Source organism: Hyperolius riggenbachi, chromosome 10 (assembly GCF_040937935.1).
Source record: "Hyperolius riggenbachi isolate aHypRig1 chromosome 10, aHypRig1.pri, whole genome shotgun sequence".
Taxonomy (NCBI): domain Eukaryota; kingdom Metazoa; phylum Chordata; class Amphibia; order Anura; family Hyperoliidae; genus Hyperolius; species Hyperolius riggenbachi.
In genome coordinates, this window is record NC_090655.1 from 264,621,505 (window position 1) to 264,640,938 (window position 19,434).

Below are 19,434 nucleotides of genomic sequence, written 5' to 3' on the forward strand. Positions count from 1 at the left end.
GGTATGGGGGTGTATCAGCTATACTGAGTGCAGGGCTTGTGGTATGGGGGTGTATCAGCTATAGTGAGTGCAGGGCTTGTGGTATGGGAGTGTATCAGCTAAAGTGAGTGCAGGGCTTGTGTTATGGGAATGTATCAGCTATAGTGAGTACAGGGCTTGTGGTATGGGAGTGTATGCTATAGTGAGTGCAGGGCTTGTGGTATGGGGGTGTATCAGCTATAGTGAGTGCAGGGCTTGCGGTATGGGGGTGTATCAGCTATAGTGAGTGCAGGGCTTGTGGTATGGGAGTGTATCAGATATAGTGAGTGCAGGGCTTGTGGTATGGGAGTGTATCAGCTATAGTGAGTGCGGGGCTTGTGGTATGGGAGTGTATCAGCTATAGTAAGTGCAGGGTTTGTGGTATGGGAGTGTATCAGCTATAGTGAGTGCAGGGCTTGTGGTATGGGAGTGTATCAGCTATAGTGAGTGCAGGGCTTGTGGTATGGGAGTGTATCAGCTATAGTGAGTGCGGGGCTTGTGGTATAGGAGTGTATCAGCTATAGTGAGTGCGGGGCTTGTGGTATGGGAGTGTATCAGCTATAGTGAGTGCAGGGTTTGTGGTATGGGAGTGTATCAGCTATAGTGAGTGCAGGGCTTGTGGTGTGGGAGTGTATCAGCTATAGTGAGTGCAGGGCTTGTGGTATGGGAGTGTGTCAGATATAGTGAGTGCAGGGCTTGTGGTATGGGAGTGTGTCAGATATAGTGAGTGCAGGGCTTGTGGTATGGGATTGTATCAGCTATGGTGAGTGCAGGGCTTGTGGTATGGGAGTGTATCAGCTATAGTGGGTGCAGGGCTTGTGGTGTGGGAGTGTATCAGCTATAGTGAGTGCAGGGCTTGTGGTGTGGGAGTGTATCAGCTATAGTGGGTGCAGGGCTTGTGGTGTGGGAGTGTATCAGCTATAGTGAGTGCAGGGCTTGTGGTATGGGAGTGTATCAGCTATAGTGAGTGCAGGGCTTGTGGTGTGGGAGTGTATCAGCTATAGTAAGTGCAGGGCTTGTGGTATGGCAGTGTATCAGCTATAGTAGGTGCAGGGCTTGTGGTATGGGAGTGTATCAGCTGTAGTGAGTGCAGGGCTTGTGGTATGGGAGTGTATCAGCTATAGTGAGTGCAGGGTTTGTGGTATGGGAGTGTATCAGCTATAGTGAGTGCAGGGCTTGTGGTGTGGGAGTGTATCAGCTATAGTAAGTGCAGGGCTTGTGGTATGGCAGTGTATCAGCTATAGTAGGTGCAGGGCTTGTGGTATGGGAGTGTATCAGCTGTAGTGAGTGCAGGGCTTGTGGTATGGGAGTGTATCAGCTATAGTGAATGCAGGGCTTGTGCTATGGGAGTGTATCAACTATAGTGAGTGCAGGGCTTGTGGTATGGGAGTGTATCAGCTATAGTGAGTGCAGGGATTGTGGTATGGGAATGTATCAGCTTTAGTGAGTGCAGGGCTTGTGGTATGGGAGTGTATCAGCTACAGTGAGTGCAGGGCTTGTGGTATGGGGGTGTATCAGCTATAGTGAGTGCAGGGCGTGTGGTATTGGAATGTATCAGCTATAGTGAGTGCAGGGCTTGTGGTATGGGGTGTATAAGCTATAGTGAGTGTGGGGCTTTTGGTATGGGAGTATATCAACTATAGAGAGTGCAGGGCTTGTGGTATGGGAGTGTTTCAGCTATAGTGAGTGCAGGACTTGTGGTATGGGAGTGTATCACCTATAGTGAGTGCAGGGCTTGTGGTATGGGATTGAATCAGCTATAGTGAGTACAGGGCTTGTGGTATGGGGGTGTATCAGCTATAGCGAGTGCAGGGCTTGTGGTATGGGGTGTATAAGCTATAGTGAGTGCGGGGCTTTTGGTATGGGAGTATATCAGCTATAGAGAGTGCAGGGCTTGTGGTATGGGAGTGTATCAGCTATAGTGAGGGCAGGGCTTGTGGTATGGGGGTGTATCAGCTATAGGGAGTACAGGGCTTGTGGTATGGGAGTGTGTCGGCTATAGTGAGTGCAGGGCTTGTGGTATGGGAGTGTATCACCTATAGTGAGTGCAGGGCTTGTGGTATGGGAGTGTATCACCTATAGTGAGTGCAGGGCTTGTGGTATGGGATTGAATCAGCTATAGTGAGTACAGGGCTTGTGGTATGGGGGTGTATCAGCTATAGTGAGTGCAGGGCTTGTGCTATGGGAGTGTATCAGCTATAGTGAGTGCAGGGCTTGTGGTATGGGGTGTATCAGTTATAGTGAGTACAGGGCTTGTGGTATGGGGGTGTATTAGCTATAGTGAGTGCAGGGCTTGTGGTATGGGAGTGTATCAGCTATAGTGAGTGCAGGGCTTGTGGTATGGGAGTGTATCAGCTATAGTGAGTGCATGGCTTGTGGTATGGGAGTGTATCAGCTATAGTGAGTGCAGGGCTTGTGGTATGGGAGTGTATCAGCTATAGTGAGTGCAGGGCTTGTGGTATGGGAGTGTATCAGCTATAGTGAGTGCAGGGCTTGTGGTATGGGAGTGTATCAGCTATAGTGAGTGCAGGGATTGTGGTATGGGAATGTATCAGCTTTAGTGAGTGCAGGGCTTGTGGTATGGGAGTGTATCAGCTATAGTGAGTGCAGGGCTTGTGGTATGGGAATGTATCAGCTATAGTGGGTGCAGGGCTTGTTGTATGGGAATGTATCAGCTATAGTGGGTGCAGGGCTTGTGGTGTGGGAGTGTATCAGCTATAGTGAGGGCAGGGCTTGTGGTATGGTAGTGTATCAGCTATAGTGAGTGCAGGGCTTGTGGTGTGGGAGTGTATCAGCTATAGTAAGTGCAGGGCTTGTGGTGTGGGAGTGTATCAGCTATAGTGAGTGCAGGGCTTGTGGTATGGGAGTGTATCAGCTATAGTGAGTGCAGGGCTTGTGGTATGGGAGTGTGTCAGAAATAGTGAGTGCAGGGCTTGTGGTATGGGAGTGTATCAGATATAGTGAGTGCAGGGCTTGTGGTATGGGAGTGTATCAGCTGTAGTGAGTGCAGGGCTTGTGCTATGGGAGTGTATCAACTATAGTGAGTGCACGGCTTGTGGAATGGAAGTGTATCAGCTATAGTGAGTGCAGGGCTTGTGGTATGGGAGTGTATCAGCTATAGTGAGTGCAGGGCTTGTGGTGTGGGAGTGTGTCAGATATAGTGAGTGCAGGGCTTGTGGTGTGGGAGTGTGTCAGATATAGTGAGTGCAGGGCTTGTGGTATGGGAGTGTATCAGATATAGTGAGTGCAGGGCTTGTGGTATGGGAGTGTATCAGCTTTAGTGAATGCAGGGCTTGTGCTATGGGAGTGTATCAACTATAGTGAGTGCAGGGCTTGTGGAATGGAAGTGTATCAGCTATAGTGAGTGCAGGGCTTGTGGTATGGGAGTGTATCAGCTATAGTGAGTGCAGGGCTTGTGGTGTGGGAGTGTATCAGCTATAGTGAGTGCAGGGCTTGTGGTATGGGAGTTTATCAGCTATAGTGAGTGCGGGGCTTGTGGTATAGGAGTGTATCAGCTATAGTGAGTGCAGGGCTTGTGGTATGGGAGTGTACCAGCTATAGTCAGTTCAAGGCTTGTGATATGGGAGTGTATCAGCTATAGTGAGTGCAGGGCTTGTGGTATGGGAGTGTATCAGCTTTAGTAAATGCAGGGCTTGTGGTATGGGAGTGTATCAGCTATAATGAGTGCAGGGCTTGTGGTATGGGATTGTATCAGCTATAGTGAGTGCAGGGCTTGTGGTATGGGAGTGTATCAGCTATAGTGAGTGCAGGGCTTGTGGTATGGGAATGTATCAGCTATAGTGAGTGCAGGGCTTGTGGTATGGGAGTGTATCAGCTATAGTGAGTGCAGGGCTTGTGGTATGGGGAGTGTATCAGCTATAGTGAGTGCAAGGCTTGTGGTATGGGGGTGTATCAGCTATAGTGAGTGCAGGGCTTGTGGTATGGGGGTGTATCAGCTATACTGAGTGCAGGGCTTGTGGTATGGGGGTGTATCAGCTATAGTGAGTGCAGGGCTTGTGGTATGGGAGTGTATCAGCTATAGTGAGTACAGGGCTTGTGGTATGGGAGTGTATCAGCTATACTGAGTGCAGGGCTTGTGGTATGGGGGTGTATCAGCTATAGTGAGTGCAGGGCTTGTGTTATGGGAATGTATCAGCTATAGTGAGTACAGGGCTTGTGGTATGGGAGTGTATCAGCTATAGTGAGTGCAGGCTTGTGGTATGGGGGTGTATCAGCTATAGTGAGTGCAGGGCTTGTGGTATGGGGGTGTATCAGCTATAGTGAGTGCAGGGCTTGTGGTATGGGAGTGTATCAGATATAGTGAGTGCAGGGCTTGTGGTATGGGAATGTATCAGCTATAGTGAGTACAGGGCTTGTGGTATGGGAATGTATCAGCTATAGTGAGTACAGGGCTTGTGGTATGGGAGTGTATCAGCTATAGTGAGTGCAGGGCTTGTGGTATGGGAGTATATCAGCTATAGTGAGTGCGGGGCTTGTGGTATAGGAGTGTATCAGCTATAGTGAGTGCGGGGCTTGTGGTATGGGAGTGTATCAGCTATAGTGAGTGCAGGGTTTGTGGTATGGGAGTGTATCAGCTATAGTGAGTGCAGGGCTTGTGGTGTGGGAGTGTATCAGCTATAGTAAGTGCAGGGCTTGTGGTGTGGAAGTGTATTAGCTATAGTGAGTGCAGGGCTTGTGGTATGGGAGTGTATCAGCTATAGTGAGTGCAGGGCTTGTGGTATGGGAGTGTATTAGCTATAGTGAGTGCAGGGCTTGTGGTATGGGGTGTATCAGCTATGGTGAGTGCAGGGCTTGTGGTATTAGAGTGTTATCAGCTATAGTGAGTGTGAGGCTTGTGGTATAGCAGTGTATCAGCTATAGTGCGTGCAGGGCTTGTGGTGTGGGAGTGTATTAGCTATAGTGAGTGCAGGGCTTGTGGTATGGGAGTGTATCAGCTATAGTGAGTGCAGGGCTTGTGGTATGGGAGTGTATTAGCTATAGTGAGTGCAGGGCTTGTGGTATGGGGTGTATCAGCTATGGTGAGTGCAGGGCTTGTGGTACTAGAGTGTTATCAGCTATAGTGAGTGTGAGGCTTGTGGTATGGCAGTGTATCAGCTATAGTGAGTGCAGGGCTTGTGGTATGGGAGTGTATCAGCTGTAGTGAGTGCAGGGCTTGTGGTATGGGAGTGTATCAGCTTTAGTGAATGCAGGGCTTGTGCTATGGGAGTGTATCAACTATAGTGAGTGCAGGGCTTGTAGGATGGAAGTGTATCAGCTATAGTGAGTGCAGGGCTTGTGGTATGGGAGTGTATCAGCTATAGTGAGTGCAGGGCTTGTGGTATGGGAATGTATCAGCTATAGTGAGGGCAGGGCTTGTGGTATGGGATGTATCAGCTATAGTGAGTGTGGGGCTTGTGGTATAGGAGTGTATCAGCTATAGTGAGTGCAGGGCTTGTGATGTGGGAGTGTATCAGCTATAGTAAGTGCAGGGCTTGTGGTGTGGGAGTGTATCAGCTATAGTGAGTGTGAGGCTTGTGGTATGGCAGTGTATCAGCTATAGTGAGTGCAGGGCTTGTGGTATGGGAGTGTATCAGCTCTAGTGAGTGCAGGGCTTGTGGTATGGGAGTGTATCATTTTAGTGAATGCAGGACTTGTGCTATGGGAGTGTATCAACTATAGTGAGTGCAGGGCTTGTGGTATGGAAGTATATCAGCTATAGTGAGTGCAGGGCTTGTGGTATGGGAGTGTATCAGCTATAGTGAGTGCAGGGCTAGTGGTATGGGGGTGTATCAGCTATAGTCAGTTCAAGGCTTGTGATATGGGAGTGTGTCAGCTATAGTGAGTGTAGGGCTTGTGGTATGGGAGTGTATCATCTTTAGTGAATGCAGGGCTTGTGGTATGGGAGTGTATCAGCTATAGTGATTGCAGGGCTTGTGGTATGGGATTGTATCAGCTATAGTGAGTGCAGGGCTTGTGGTATAGGAGTGTATCAGCTATAGTGAGTGCAGGGCTTGTGGTATGGGAATGTATCAGCTATAGTGAGTGCAGGGCTTGTGGTATGGGAGTGTATCAGCTATAGTGAGTGCGGGGCTTTTGGGATGGGAGTATATCAGCTATAGAGAGTGCAGGGCTTGTGGTATGGGAGTGTTTCAGCTATAGTGAGTGCAGGACTTGTGGTATGGGAGTGTATCAGCTATAGTGAGGGCAGGGCTTGTGGTATGGGGGTGTATCAGCTATTGGGAGTACAGGGCTTGTGGTATGGGAGTGTGTCGGCTATAGTGAGTGCAGGACTTGTGGTATGGGAGTGTATCAGCTATAGTGAGTACAGGGCTTGTGGTATGGGGGTGTATCAGCTATAGTGAGTGCAGGGCTTGTGGTATGGGAGTGTATCAGCTATAGTGAGTGCAGGACTTGTGGTATGGGAGTGTATCAGCTATAGTGAGTGCAGGGCTTGTGGTATGGGATTGAATCAGCTATAGTGAGTACAGGGCTTGTGGTATGGGGGTGTATCAGCTATAGTGAGTGCATGGCTTGTGGTATGGGAGTGTATCAGCTATAGTGAGTGCAGGGCTTGTGGTATGGGAGTGTATCAGCTATAGTGAGTGCAGGGCTTGTGGTATGGGAGTATATCAGCTATAGTGAGTGCATGGCTTGTGGTGTGGGAGTGTATCAGCTATAGTGAGTGCAGGGCTTGTGGTGTGGGAATGTATCAGCTATAGTGAGTGCAGGGCTTGTGGTATGGGAGTGTATCAGCTATAGTGAGTGCAGGGCTTGTGGTATGGGAGTGTATCAGCTATAGTGAGTGCAGGGATTGTGGTATGGGAATGTATCAGCTTTAGTGAGTGCAGGGCTTGTGGTATGGGAGTGTATCAGCTATAGTGAGTGCAGGGCTTGTGGTATGGGAATGTATCAGCTATAGTGAGGGCAGGGCTTGTGGTATGGGATGTATCAGCTATAGTGAGTGTGGGGCTTGTGGTATAGGAGTGTATCAGCTATAGTGAGTGCAGGGCTTGTGGTATGGTAGTGTATCAGCTATAGTGAGTGCAGGGCTTGTGGTGTGGGAGTGTATCAGCTATAGTAAGTGCAGGGCTTGTGGTGTGGGAGTGTATCAGCTATAGTGAGTGCAGGGCTTGTGGTATGGGAGTGTATCAGCTATAGTGAGTGCAAGGCTTGTGGTATGGGAGTGTGTCAGAAATAGTGAGTGCAGGGCTTGTGGTATGGGAGTGTATCAGATATAGTGAGTGCAGGGCTTGTGGTATGGGAGTGTATCAGCTGTAGTGAGTGCAGGGCTTGTGCTATGGGAGTGTATCAACTATAGTGAGTGCACGGCTTGTGGAATGGAAGTGTATCAGCTATAGTGAGTGCAGGGCTTGTGGTATGGGGTGTATCAGTTATAGTGAGTACAGGGCTTGTGGTATGGGAGTGTATCAGCTATAGTGAGTGCAGGGCTTGTGGTGTGGGAGTGTATCAGCTATAGTGAGTGCAGGGCTTGTGGTATGGGAGTTTATCAGCTATAGTGAGTGCAGGGCTTGTGGTATGGGAGTGTATCAGCTATAGTGAGTGCAGGGCTTGTGGTATGGGAGTGTATCAGCTATAGTGAGTGCAGGGATTGTGGTATGGGAATGTATCAGCTTTAGTGAGTGCAGGGCTTGTGGTATGGGAGTGTATCAGCTATAGTGAGTGCAGGGCTTGTGGTATGGGAATGTATCAGCTTGTCAGGAGCCTGAATGGAGAAACAGGGTTTGACCACTGTTTGCAGTATACAGACACTGGAGCCAGGAATTAAGGTGCAAAATAATGATTTATTGCGAATGCAATAATGCAAGCATACATGCAAGCATAATGCAAATATCACACAAACATATGCACAGCACACAATATATACAAATAACCCGGGAAGCAGTGACAAATATATACAACACCTGACTATCTATCTAACTAAGTGCATAATTATATATACAGGAAATATATACACAATCGCAGTACAAAAGGGATTAGGCAGAATATCAGAGTCAGCAGGAGAGCAAGGTCAGCAACAGGTAATCAGAAAAGCACGGTACCAGGGATTAGACAAAAGCAAGGTCTCAGACAGAATAAACAGGTTTGGCAACGGGAAGGCATACAAAGGAATCAGGGCAGGGAACAGGAACCAGGGTGTCCAGAAACTCAGACCTGGAAACTTAAAGTTCTGGCAATTAGCAAGGGGAAAAGGCAGTCCTTAAATAGTCCAAGTGATCAGCAACCACAGGATGCAGCTGGTGGTGAACAGTTTTAATGAGAGTTCCCATGAAGCCATCCAGAGGCCAAACAGGGAACTGCAAGTCTTTGTGAAGGCAGTAACAGGCCACCTGCTGGTGGATGGTGGAGGTTCAGGATAAGGCAAAGTCCTTAGAGCCCTCTGCTGGTGGAGCAATGAATGTCCAGGGCAGTCCAAGCTACTACCACCAACAGGCAGCAGGAAATGACAGGAGACAGTTCGTGACATAGCCCCCCCCTTAAGGAGCGGCCTCAGGACGCTCCACCATGACCTTACAAACCCACCACCAGGGTCCCAGGAGACGGCAGGCAAAACAATTTTAAATAGGGTTCGTAGTGGATACCATGGCTGGGTGATCAGGGAAGTAAACAAAAAATTAAATTTTGCAACTGTGTTTTTAGAAAACAGGAACGCATCATGAAGATCACCAGGCAGGGAAACAGGTTGGATGAAAAACTGTATAGCATCAGGCAGGACCCAGAAAAAAGCAAAAAGTACTGAAAACAGCAAATGCCAGACCTGGGTGGGCAGGGAGGGAAACAATGCCAACCAAAATATGACCAGAATTCTTTGAACAGCCAGCAATGTTGGAAACTGGACCTCAGGAAGCTGGAACACACACCGGAAACCATCAAGCAGTGAAACAGGAAACTGGCAGGCATCAGGCTTGATAACAGGTTGGCAGGTTTCAGGCAGAGCAGGAAACTGGCACGCATCATCAGGCTTGGTAGAAGACAGGACAGGATCAGACTTAACAGGAGATTGGCAGACATCAGGCAGGACAGGAGACTGGACAGGATCATCAGGCTTAGCAGGAAACTGGGCAAGATCAGGCTGAACAGGAGACTGGCAGGCACCAAGAGGCTTGGCAGGAGACTGGCATGCATCATCAGGCTGAGCAGGAGACTGGCAGGCATGAGGCTTGGCAGGATCAGGCTGAACAGGAGACTGGCGGGTACTAACAGGCTTGGCAGGAGACTGGCATGCATCACCAGGCTGAGCAGGAGACTGGACAGGATCATCAGGCTTGGCAGGAGACTGGACAACAGGTTGGCAGGTCTCAGGCAGAGCAGGGAACTGGCAGACATCAGGCGATGCAGCAGGCTTGGTACCAACAGAGCAGACAGTAGTTTTGGCACCATCAGGAGCGTTGGCAGCAGGAGTCTCTAGCGGCTGGGCAGCAGCAGAAGCCTGTGACGGCTGGGCAGCGGCAGAAGTCTGTGGAGGCTGGGCAGCGGCAGAAGTCTGTGGAGGCTGGGCAGCGGCAGAAGTCTGTGGAGGCTGGGCAGCGGCAGAAGTCTGTGGAGGCTGGGCAGCGGCAGAAGTCTGTGGAGGCTGGGCAGCGGCAGAAGTCTGTGGAGGCTGGGCAGCGGCAGAAGTCTGTGGAGGCTGGGCAGCGGCAGAAGTCTGTGGAGGCTGAGCAGCGGCAGAAGTCTGTGGAGGCTGAGCAGCGGCAGAAGTCTGTGGAGGCTGAGCAGCGGCAGAAGTCTGTGGAGGCTGGGCAGCGGCAGAAGTCTGTGGAGGCTGGGCAGCGGCAGAAGTCTGTGGAGGCTGGGCAGCGGCAGAAGTCTGTGGAGGCTGGGCAGCGGCAGAAGTCTGTGGAGGCTGGGCAGCGGCGGCAGAAGTCTGTGGAGGCTGGGCAGCGGCGGCAGAAGTCTGTGGAGGCTGGGCAGCGGCAGAAGTCTGTGGAGGCTGGGCAGCGGCAGAAGTCTGTGGAGGCTGGGCAGCGGCAGAAGTCTGTGGAGGCTGGGCAGCGGCAGAAGTCTGTGGAGGCTGGGCAGCGGCAGAAGTCTGTGACGGCTGGGCAGCGGCAGAAGTCTGTGACGGCTGGGCAGCGGCAGAAGTCTGTGACAGCTGGGCAGCAGATTGCATAACATCAGGTGAAACAGAAGGCAGGAAAACTTCAGACAGGTTAACAGGCTCAGTAGTTTCAGGCAGGGCAACAGACTGTATAACTTCATGGATCTGGACCTTTGGCTTAGCATTTGGCTGGGCCGTTGGCTGAGCGCATGGCTGAACCGTTGGCTGAGCACTTGACTGGACCTTTGGCTGAGACCCTGATACAGTTTGTGTGAGCTGGCACTGAGACTGTGTGGGCAAGATACTAGGTTCTGTAGGCTGTATGCAGTTTTCTGTATCTTGAGGCAAAGTCTCTACCAGCAGAGGGCGAGATTCTGCAGACTGAGGGCTACATTCTGCAGGCTGGGTGCAGGTTTCTGCAGACTGGATGCAAACTTTTGCAAATTGGATCAAAGTCTCTGCAGGCTGGAAGTGAGGTTCTGCAGACTGAGGCAAAGTCCCTGCAGGCTGGAGGCAATATTCTGCAGACTGGGAACAAGGTTCTGCAGACTGTGAGCAGGATTCTGCAGGTTGATTTGAAGTCTCTGCAGACTGGAAATGAGGTTTTGCAGACTGAGCACAAGGCTCTGGAGACGGAGGCAAAGTCTCTGCAGGCTGGAGACAAGGCTTTGTAGACAAATAAACGGCAGGACTGGATTCTGGAGCATACAAAGTCTGCAAGAGTTGTGAGAGGAAGGCAAGAGTCTGTATAACAAGTGTCACAGGAACATTAACTGGAGGCTGCACCAAACAGGAGTTAGATGGAGGCTGCACAGGAGGCGAGATGACTGGAGGCTGCACAGGAGGCGAGATGACTGGAGGCTGCACAGGAGGCGAGATGACTGGAGGCTGCACAGGAGGCGAGATGACTGGAGGCTGCACAGGAGGCGAGATGACTGGAGGCGAGATGACTGGAGGCTGCAAAGGAGGCGAGATGACTGGAGGCTGCACAGGAGGCGAGATGACTGGAGGCTGCACAGGAGGCGAGATGACTGGAGGCTGCACAGGAGGCGAGATGACTGGAGGCTGCACGGAAGGCGAGATGACTGGAGGCTGCACGGAAGGCGAGATGACTGGAGGCTGCACGGAAGGCGAGATGACTGGAGGCTGCACGGAAGGCGAGATGACTGGAGGCTGCACGGAAGGCGAGATGACTGGAGGCTGCACGGAAGGTGAGATGACTGGAGTAATGGAAGCTGTAGGAAAGTATTTGCGTCTGGTTTTGGTGACCACTCTGGAAACTGGAACAGCAGGTTCTCTTGATATAACTGGATACTGCCAGGACCAAGGTGTGGATCTGATAGCGGTTTGTAATGTTGCTGTTTTTACAGGTTTTTTAACTATTGCAGGTTCTGAGTTCTGGGAACAAGAAGAGATACATGGAGAATGAGCAGAAGGAGGAGAGTGGAAACAGGAAGAAAGGCTTTCACGCCAGGCAGTAATCAACATAGAAGCAAATTCACGCTTACAGAGCTTATGCAGCATCAATGACTCAGTTGCACGAACACAGGCAGACACATACAATTCCCCCTTCTCAAAGTAAGATTCATAAAACCCTTGTTTGTCTCTCTTTAAATAACCATATAAGTGATCAATCTGATCAGAGTTAAAAATGAAATCAAATTGTTTTGTAATGGGCGATTGGCATTTAAGCTGTTTAGTAGCTGTGGGCTGAGGATTCTGAATGTGACAGACATTCGGAGGGTTAACTGAAGAATTTATTACTTGCAGGACTTCTAAATAGGCAGCAATTAAGGCAGAAGCGGATTCATACTTGCAAAGCCTATGCGCAATCAATGTCTCAGTTGCTCGTATACAGGCAGACACAAAACCTTCACTTTTGTCACAGTAATACTTAATAAATCCTTCTCTATCCTTTCTCAGAAAATCAAACAAATCATCAATCAGTTCAGAGTCAAAAATAAAATTAAATTCTTCTTTGCTGGGAGACTGACTTTGCAGCTCTTTAACTGCAGTGGGCTGGGAGTGAGTGGCATTCAGAGGGTTAACAGGAGGTGTGCATAATGACAAGATTTCTGAATATGCATTGATCAAAGCATGGGCTGACTCAGGCTTACATTTTCTGTCAGACAATAGACTCTCAACCGCACATTTACATCCAGAAACAAATGCAAAGCTTTGCTTAATGTAAAAGTCAAAAAATGCTTTTCTGTCTGTCTTCAAATAACTATAGTACATGTTAACTTGTTCAGAAGTAAAATCAACCTGGACAGGACTTATAACAGGTAAGGCAGGAGCTGTGGAACCTGCAGAGATAATTCTCTGCCATGCATTTAGCAAAAGGGAGGCTTTCCCATACTTGCATATTCCCTGAGTGATCAGGGACTGGAGGGAATCTATGCAAGCCTGCACAGTCTGTTTACCTTTGTTTGAGTAATGATCAAGAAAATATTCCCTGTCATCTTCAAACAAGTTAATCAGAGCTTCTATGGCATAATTGTCAAACGGTGGATCATAATCACTGACTACACCTTGGTCAGAATCAGGTTGCATGCAAATATTTGTCATTTTGGGGTATGCAAGATCATTCCAGATCCTGGCTAAATTTTCAATATCTTCTGTACGAATTATTCCTAATTTGACATAACTATATGTCTGGCTAATCAACTGCTGCAATTCAGCTTTAGAGAAATCAGCAAAATCTGCACGACACTCAGCTTCATCCTCATCAGCAAGCAATGCATAATAATCAATTTGTTGCAGATCCATTTTTGGACATAACAGCCAGGTATCAGTGTGCAGTATAGCTGCAGTGGTCAGTGTATATATGGCCAGAACTTTCTGTCAGGAGCCTGAATGGAGAAACAGGGTTTGACCACTGTTTGCAGTATACAGACACTGGAGCCAGGAATTAAGGTGCAAAATAATGATTTATTGCGAATGCAATAATGCAAGCATACATGCAAGCATAATGCAAATATCACACAAACATATGCACAGCACACAATATATACAAATAACCCGGGAAGCAGTGACAAATATATACAACACCTGACTATCTATCTAACTAAGTGCATAATTATATATACAGGAAATATATACACAATCGCAGTACAAAAGGGATTAGGCAGAATATCAGAGTCAGCAGGAGAGCAAGGTCAGCAACAGGTAATCAGAAAAGCACGGTACCAGGGATTAGACAAAAGCAAGGTCTCAGACAGAATAAACAGGTTTGGCAACGGGAAGGCATACAAAGGAATCAGGGCAGGGAACAGGAACCAGGGTGTCCAGAAACTCAGACCTGGAAACTTAAAGTTCTGGCAATTAGCAAGGGGAAAAGGCAGTCCTTAAATAGTCCAAGTGATCAGCAACCACAGGATGCAGCTGGTGGTGAACAGTTTTAATGAGAGTTCCCATGAAGCCATCCAGAGGCCAAACAGGGAACTGCAAGTCTTTGTGAAGGCAGTAACAGGCCACCTGCTGGTGGATGGTGGAGGTTCAGGATAAGGCAAAGTCCTTAGAGCCCTCTGCTGGTGGAGCAATGAATGTCCAGGGCAGTCCAAGCTACTACCACCAACAGGCAGCAGGAAATGACAGGAGACAGTTCGTGACACAGCTATAGTGGGTGCAGGGCTTGTGGTATGGGAATGTATCAGCTATAGTGGGTGCAGGGCTTGTGGTGTGGGAGTGTATCAGCTATAGTGAGTGCAGGGCTTGTGGTATGGTAGTGTATCAGCTATAGTGAGTGCAGGGCTTGTGGTGTGGGAGTGTATCAGCTATAGTAAGTGCAGGGCTTGTGGTGTGGGAGTGTATCAGCTATAGTGAGTGCAGGGCTTGTGGTATGGGAGTGTATCAGCTATAGTGAGTGCAGGGCTTGTGGTGTGGGAGTGTATCAGCTATAGTGAGTGCAGGGCTTGTGGTATGGGAGTGTATCAGCTATAGTGAGTGCAGGGCTTGTGGTATGGGAGTGTGTCAGAAATAGTGAGTGCAGGGCTTGTGGTATGGGAGTGTATCAGATATAGTGAGTGCAGGGCTTGTGGTATGGGAGTGTATCAGCTGTAGTGAGTGCAGGACTTGTGCTATGGGAGTGTATCAACTATAGTGAGTGCACGGCTTGTGGAATGGAAGTGTATCAGCTATAGTGAGTGCAGGGCTTGTGGTATGGGGTGTATCAGTTATAGTGAGTACAGGGCTTGTGGTATGGGAGTGTATCAGCTATAGTGAGTGCAGGGCTTGTGGTGTGGGAGTGTATCAGCTATAGTGAGTGCAGGGCTTGTGGTATGGGAGTTTATCAGCTATAGTGAGTGCGGGGCTTGTGGTATAGGAGTGTATCAGCTATAGTGAGTGCAGGGCTTGTGGTATGGGAGTGTACCAGCTATAGTCAGTTCAAGGCTTGTGATATGGGAGTGTATCAGCTATAGTGAGTGCAGGGCTTGTGGTATGGGAGTGTATCAGCTATAATGAGTGCAGGGCTTGTGGTATGGGATTGTATCAGCTATAGTGAGTGCAGGGCTTGTGGTATAGGAGTGTATCAGCTATAGTGAGTGCAGGGCTTGTGGTATGGGAATGTATCAGCTATAGTGAGTGCAGGGCTTGTGGTATGGGAGTGTATCAGCTATAGTGAGTGCAGGGCTTGTGGTATGGGGAGTGTATCAGCTATAGTGAGTGCAAGGCTTGTGGTATGGGGGTGTATCAGCTATAGTGAGTGCAGGGCTTGTGGTATGGGGGTGTATCAGCTATAGTGAGTGCAGGGCTTGTGGTATGGGGGTGTATCAGCTATAGTGAGTGCAGGGCTTGTGGTATGGGAGTGTATCAGCTATAGTGAGTGCAGGGCTTGTGTTATGGGAATGTATCAGCTATAGTGAGTACAGGGCTTGTGGTATGGGAGTGTATCAGCTATAGTGAGTGCAGGGCTTGTGGTATGGGGGTGTATCAGCTATAGTGAGTGCAGGGCTTGTGGTATGGGGGTGTATCAGCTATAGTGAGTGCAGGGCTTGTGGTATGGGAGTGTATCAGATATAGTGAGTGCAGGGCTTGTGGTATGGGAATGTATCAGCTATAGTGAGTACAGGGCTTGTGGTATGGGAATGTATCAGCTATAGTGAGTACAGGGCTTGTGGTATGGGAGTGTATCAGCTATAGTGAGTGCAGGGCTTGTGGTATGGGAGTATATCAGCTATAGTGAGTGCGGGGCTTGTGGTATAGGAGTGTATCAGCTATAGTGAGTGCGGGGCTTGTGGTATGGGAGTGTATCAGCTATAGTGAGTGCAGGGTTTGTGGTATGGGAGTGTATCAGCTATAGTGAGTGCAGGGCTTGTGGTGTGGGAGTGTATCAGCTATAGTAAGTGCAGGGCTTGTGGTATGGGAGTGTATCAGCTATAGTGAGTGCAGGGCTTGTGGTATGGGAGTGTGTCAGATATAGTGAGTGCAGGGCTTGTGGTATGGGAGTGTATCAGCTATGGTGAGTGCAGGGCTTGTGGTATTAGAGTGTTATCAGCTATAGTGAGTGTGAGGCTTGTGGTATGGCAGTGTATCAGCTATAGTGAGTGCAGGGCTTGTGGTGTGGGAGTGTATTAGCTATAGTGAGTGCAGGGCTTGTGGTATGGGAGTGTATCAGCTATAGTGAGTGCAGGGCTTGTGGTATGGGAGTGTATTAGCTATAGTGAGTGCAGGGCTTGTGGTATGGAGTGTATCAGCTATGGTGAGTGCAGGGCTTGTGGTATGGGAGTGTATCAGCTGTAGTGAGTGCAGGGCTTGTGGTATGGGGTGTATCAGCTATAGTGAGTGCAGGGCTTGTGGTATGGGAGTGTATCAACTATAGTGAGTGCACGGCTTGTGGAATGGAAGTGTATCAGCTATAGTGAGTGCAGGGCTTGTGGTATGGGGTGTATCAGTTATAGTGAGTACAGGGCTTGTGGTATGGGAGTGTATCAGCTATAGTGAGTGCAGGGCTTGTGGTATGGGAGTTTATCAGCTATAGTGAGTGCGGGGCTTGTGGTATAGGAGTGTATCAGCTATAGTGAGTGCAGGGCTTGTGGTATGGGAGTGTACCAGCTATAGTCAGTTCAAGGCTTGTGATATGGGAGTGTATCAGCTATAGTGAGTGCAGGGCTTGTGGTATGGGAGTGTATCAGCTATAATGAGTGCAGGGCTTGTGGTATGGGATTGTATCAGCTATAGTGAGTGCAGGGCTTGTGGTATAGGAGTGTATCAGCTATAGTGAGTGCAGGGCTTGTGGTATGGGAATGTATCAGCTATAGTGAGTGCAGGGCTTGTGGTATGGGAGTGTATCAGCTATAGTGAGTGCAGGGCTTGTGGTATGGGGAGTGTATCAGCTATAGTGAGTGCAAGGCTTGTGGTATGGGGGTGTATCAGCTATAGTGAGTGCAGGGCTTGTGGTATGGGGGTGTATCAGCTATAGTGAGTGCAGGGCTTGTGGTATGGGGGTGTATCAGCTATAGTGAGTGCAGGGCTTGTGGTATGGGAGTGTATCAGCTATAGTGAGTGCAGGGCTTGTGTTATGGGAATGTATCAGCTATAGTGAGTACAGGGCTTGTGGTATGGGAGTGTATCAGCTATAGTGAGTGCAGGGCTTGTGGTATGGGGGTGTATCAGCTATAGTGAGTGCAGGGCTTGTGGTATGGGGGTGTATCAGCTATAGTGAGTGCAGGGCTTGTGGTATGGGAGTGTATCAGATATAGTGAGTGCAGGGCTTGTGGTGTGGGAGTGTATCAGCTATAGTAAGTGCAGGGCTTGTGGTATGGGAGTGTATCAGCTATAGTGAGTGCAGGGCTTGTGGTATGGGAGTGTGTCAGATATAGTGAGTGCAGGGCTTGTGGTATGGGAGTGTATCAGCTATGGTGAGTGCAGGGCTTGTGGTATTAGAGTGTTATCAGCTATAGTGAGTGTGAGGCTTGTGGTATGGCAGTGTATCAGCTATAGTGAGTGCAGGGCTTGTGGTGTGGGAGTGTATTAGCTATAGTGAGTGCAGGGCTTGTGGTATGGGAGTGTATCAGCTATAGTGAGTGCAGGGCTTGTGGTATGGGAGTGTATTAGCTATAGTGAGTGCAGGGCTTGTGGTATGGAGTGTATCAGCTATGGTGAGTGCAGGGCTTGTGGTATGGGAGTGTGTCAGCTGTAGTGAGTGCAGGGCTTGTGCTATGGGAGTGTATCAACTATAGTGAGTGCACGGCTTGTGGAATGGAAGTGTGTCAGCTATAGTGAGTGCAGGGCTTGTGGTCTGGGGTGTATCAGTTATAGTGAGTACAGGGCTTGTGGTATGGGAGTGTATCAGCTATAGTGAGTGCAGGGCTTGTGGTGTGGGAGTGTATCAGCTATAGTGAGTGCAGGGCTTGTGGTATGGGAGTGTATCAGCTATGGTGAGTGCAGGGATTGTGGTATTAGAGTGTTATCAGCTATAGTGAGTGTGAGGCTTGTGGTATGGCAGTGTATCAGCTATAGTGCGTGCAGGGCTTGTGGTATGGGAGTGTATCAGCTGTAGTGAGTGCAGGGCTTGTGGTATGGGAGTGTATCAACTATAGTGAGTGCAGGGCTTGTGGGATGGAAGTGTATCAGCTATAGTGAGTGCAGGGCTTGTGGTATGGGAGTGTATCCGCTATAGTGAGTTCAGGGCTTGTGGTATGGGAATGTATCAGCTATAGTGAGGGCAGGGCTTGTGGTGTGGGAGTGTATCAGCTATAGTAAGTGCAGGGCTTGTGGTGTGGGAGTGTATCAGCTATAGTGAGTGCAGGGCTTGTGGTATGGGAGTGTATCAGCTATAGTGAGTGCAGGGCTTGTGGTATGGGAGTGTGTCAGATATAGTGAGTGCAGGGCTTGTGGTATTGGAGGGTATGAGATATAGTGAGTGCAGGGCTTGTGGTATGGGGTGTATCAGCTATGGTGAGTGCAGGGCTTGTGGTATTAGAGTGTTATCAGCTATAGTGAGTGTGAGGCTTGTGGTATGGCAGTGTATCAGCTATAGTGAGTGCAGGGCTTGTGGTATGGGAGTGTATCAGCTGTAGTGAGTGCAGGGCTTGTGGTATGGGAGTGTATCATTTTAGTGAATGCAGGGCTTGTGCTATGGGAGTGTATCAACTATAGTGAGTGCAGGGCTTGTGGTATGGAAGTGTATCAGCTATAGTGAGTGCAGGGCTTGTGGTATGGGAGTGTATCAGCTATAGTGAGTGCAGGGCTTGTGGTATGGGAGTGTATCAGCTATAGTGAGTGCAGGGCTTGTGGTATGGGAGTGTATCAGCTATAGTGGGTGCAGGGCTTGTGGTATGGGAGTGTATCAGTTATAGTGAGTGCAGGGCTTGTGGTATGGGGGTGTATCAGCTATAGTCAGTTCAAGGCTTGTGATATGGGAGTGTGTCAGCTAAAGTGAGTATAGGGCTTGTGGTATGGGAGTGTATCATCTTTAGTGAATGCAGGGCTTGTGGTATGGGAGTGTATCAGCTATAGTGATTGCAGGGCTTGTGGTATGGGATTGTATCAGCTATAGTGAGTGCAGGGCTTGTGGTATAGGAGTGTATCAGCTATAGTGAGTGCAGGGCTTGTGGTATGGGAATGTATCAGCTATAGTGAGTGCAGGGCTTGTGGTATGGGAGTGTATCAGCTATAGTGAGTGCAGGGCTTGTGGTATGGGGAGTGTATCAGCTATAGTGAGTGCAAGGCTTGTGGTATGGGGGTGTATCAGCTATAGTGAGTGCAGAGCTTGTGGTATGGGAGTGTATCAGCTATAGTGATTGCAGGGCTTGTGGTATGGGAATGTATCAGCTTTATAAGTGCAGGGCTTGTGGTATGGGAGTGTATCAGCTATAGTGAGTGCAGGGCTTGTGGTATGGGAGTGTATCAGCTATAGTGAGTGTAGGGCTTGTGGTATGGGAATGTATCAGCTATAGTGAGTGCGGGGCTTGTGGTATAGGAGTGTATCAGCTATAGTGAGTGCGGGGCTTGTGGTATAGGAGTGTATCAGCTATAGTGAGTGCAGGGCTTGTGGTATCAGCTATAGTGAGTGCAGGGCTTGTGCTATGGGGGTGTGTCAGCTATAGTGAGTGCAGGGCTTGTGGTATGGGGGTTTATCAGCTTATAGCAGGGTTTGTTTTTGGAGAGTTTATTAGCTAGGGTCTGCTCAAAGGTCATTCTGCAGTTTTTGTTGCAATACTCCAGTAATTGTATGGATAAGGAAAGAAGCAGAGCATCTGCCACTAGAGGAGTAGTAGGAGAATGTGAATGATCCTTTTGAGGTGTAATGTCAATGTACAGTGGCGTTGCTTATGCAGTGATCTTGCTATCACAGTATCAAGGAAATGGAATGGGTATTTGCGGAGCACCTTTTCTTAATCCCGGCTACACATGGA